At 41.4% G+C, this 2,709-nt stretch overlaps 1 long non-coding RNA gene across 1 annotated transcript in view; it reads right to left on the minus strand.

Annotated features, from left to right (window-relative positions):
* LOC128249808 (uncharacterized) overlaps positions 1 to 2,489 on the minus strand; it is a 24,715-nt gene extending 22,226 nt beyond the window's left edge. The window contains exon 1 of the long non-coding RNA XR_008265932.1: positions 2,371 to 2,489. This is a non-coding gene — a long non-coding RNA (uncharacterized LOC128249808). The remainder of the gene's footprint in view (positions 1 to 2,370) is intronic.
* Between the last annotated feature and the right edge of the window lie 220 nt (positions 2,490 to 2,709).

The following is a 2,709-nucleotide window of genomic DNA, read 5'->3' on the forward strand; positions in this document are numbered from 1 at the left end:
GCGTAATAACTTTGTTGTTTTCCTCATTCAGAACATTCTTTTCTACTCTAGGCACAAGGCCCGAAATTTTGGGGGAAGGGACCAGTCGATTAGATCGATCCCCAGTACGCAACTGGTACTTAATTTATCACCCGGCGTGCTAACGTTTCTTATTTCTTTATTGCCAACAAGGAGCTAAACATGGGACAAACAAGGACAGACAAACGGATTAAGTCGACTACATCGACCTCAGTGCGTAACTGGTACTTAATTTATCGACCCCGAAAGGATGAAAGGCAAAGTCGACCTCGGCGGAATTTGAACTCAGAACGTAGCGGCAGACGAAATACCGCTAAGCATTTCGCCCGGCGCGCTAACGTTTCTGCCAGCTCGCCGCCTTCCTCATTCAAAATGTTGATACTGCCACTTTGTTTCCAGATTCCCAGGAAACTGAAAGTGAAAGTATTTATCTGTTCAGAAATATCTGATTTTCTACATCAAAATTGAAAATATTTTACCAGATACGTAAAGTGAAAATATTTTTCCTTGTAATATATTCTTGCGTGAGTGTATGTGGGAGGCAGGTGTATTGAATTCATGTATATACATAGGTGCATGCGTGGCTATGTAATTGAGGAAGTTCCAGGTTCAGTCCCATTGCGTGACATCTTTGCCGAATGTTCCTTAGTGTATCGACGGGATGACCAAAGCCTTCTGAGCAGATTTGGTAGACGAAAACTGAAAGAAGCTTGTTGTATATATATATATATATATATATATGTCTATATATGTGTGTGTGCATGTCATTGTGTTTGTACCCCACCATCGCTTGACAACCGGTGTTGGTTTGAACATGTCCGCGTAACGTAGCGGTTCGGCAAAAGGGACCTAGAGAATAAGTTACAGACTTTAAAAAAAAATTAAGTATCGGAGTCGATTCATTCGACTAAAACCCTTCAAGGGAGTGCCCCAGCACGGCCGTAGTCAAATGACTAAAACAAGTAAAGAAGAAAAAAAACACACGCGTCTCCTCAGGCACATACACACACACACACACACACACACACTAAAAGACGTAATACTAAATATGAGCGTTCTACTCTTTCATATGCAGAGTTAGTGGAACAAATCGACCTCAACATTAATGTGAAGTCTAATGCTTATTCTGTTGCTTTGTTTGCCGAACTGCTAAGTTACAGACGCGTAAACAACCATACACAGTTGTTAAATGGTAGAGAGACAGACATAAACACAAAGTCTGACTCACAAGCGCACACACGCACACACACACTCATTCACTCGTGAGGCAACGGTTAACTGGGCGCTTAAAGGTGAAAACAAGAAGTTAGGTGCGGCTTCGTGGAACTGAACCAGAAACCTCGTTGGACAGAGCGAGTGTCTTAACCACACAGCCACATTTCTACCCTCAATAAATCTCACTCTCTCCCTTCTCTCTCTCTCTCTCTCTCTTTCTCTCTCACTCCCTCGCTCACTCACTTTCTCTCTCTCTTTCTCATATATTACTAACATTATTTCTACTCTAGGCACAAGGCCCGAGATTTTGGGGGAGAGGGCCAGTCGATTAGATCGACTCCAGTACGTAACTGGTGCTTAATTTATCGACTCCGAAAGGATGAAAGGCAAAGTCGACCTCGGCGAAATTTGAACTCAGAACGTAAAGACAGATGAAATACTGCTAAACATTTCGCCCAGTATGCTAACGTTTCTGCCAGCTCACCGCCTTAATATATTACTAACATTACGTCTCGTTGTATTCAAATGGAGTCGATGTCAATCCTTCTTTTCAAAAATGTTCTCATTTATTTTTAAACCTTACAAACTAAAAATTCCAGACTTAGAAAGATGCTAGGGTTGATTCGTACTGCTAAAAATTCTCCAAGGTGGTGCCCCAGCATGGCCACATCAAATAACTGAAACAGGTAAATGGTAAAAGATAAATACTGTTTCACTTCCAGTTTCACATGAAACCGAAAGTGAAAGTATTTTCCCGTTCAAATAGTGATTTTTCTGGTCAAGAAAAGGAAATATTTTTAAATGTGAGCGCGTTTGTGGACGTGGCTATATTAAATGCGCACATACACATACGCATGCGTGCCACGCACGTACGCACGCACACACACACACACACACACACACACACACACACACACACACACACACACACACACATACACACACACACACTCACACACACACACACACACACATATAAATAAACACATATTAAAATGCATATAACTAGTGTACAGAGTATGTCATAAGAAGGATTATAAAATCTATACTATTCTACAAGCTTCAGTAATTAGACTGCAGCCATGCTGGAGCACAATCATGTAAGGATTTGTTAAATAAATCGACATCAGTACTTACTTGAAGTTTGGTATTTATTCTGTGGCTCTCCTTTGCCGAACCGCGGTTCGGCAAAAAAAGATCGATAGAATAAGTACCAGGCTTTGAAAAAAATAAGTCCTGCAGTCGATTTGTTTGACTAAAACCCTTCATGGCCACAGTCAAATGACTGAAACAAGTAAAAGATAAAAGATCATAGATAAACGTCCAACCTATAATTCAAAACGGTATGATATGATTTGAAGACTTCTGACTGTAGAGAGCCCATTATTGACTCATAGCCGCTGGTGTGTGTGTGGTGTGTGAGGTATCTACGAGTGTGCGAGTGTGTGTGTGCGCGCGCGCTTGTATGCATGTGCG

Source organism: Octopus bimaculoides, chromosome 1 (genome assembly GCF_001194135.2).
Source record: "Octopus bimaculoides isolate UCB-OBI-ISO-001 chromosome 1, ASM119413v2, whole genome shotgun sequence".
Classification (NCBI taxonomy): Eukaryota; Metazoa; Mollusca; class Cephalopoda; order Octopoda; family Octopodidae; genus Octopus; species Octopus bimaculoides.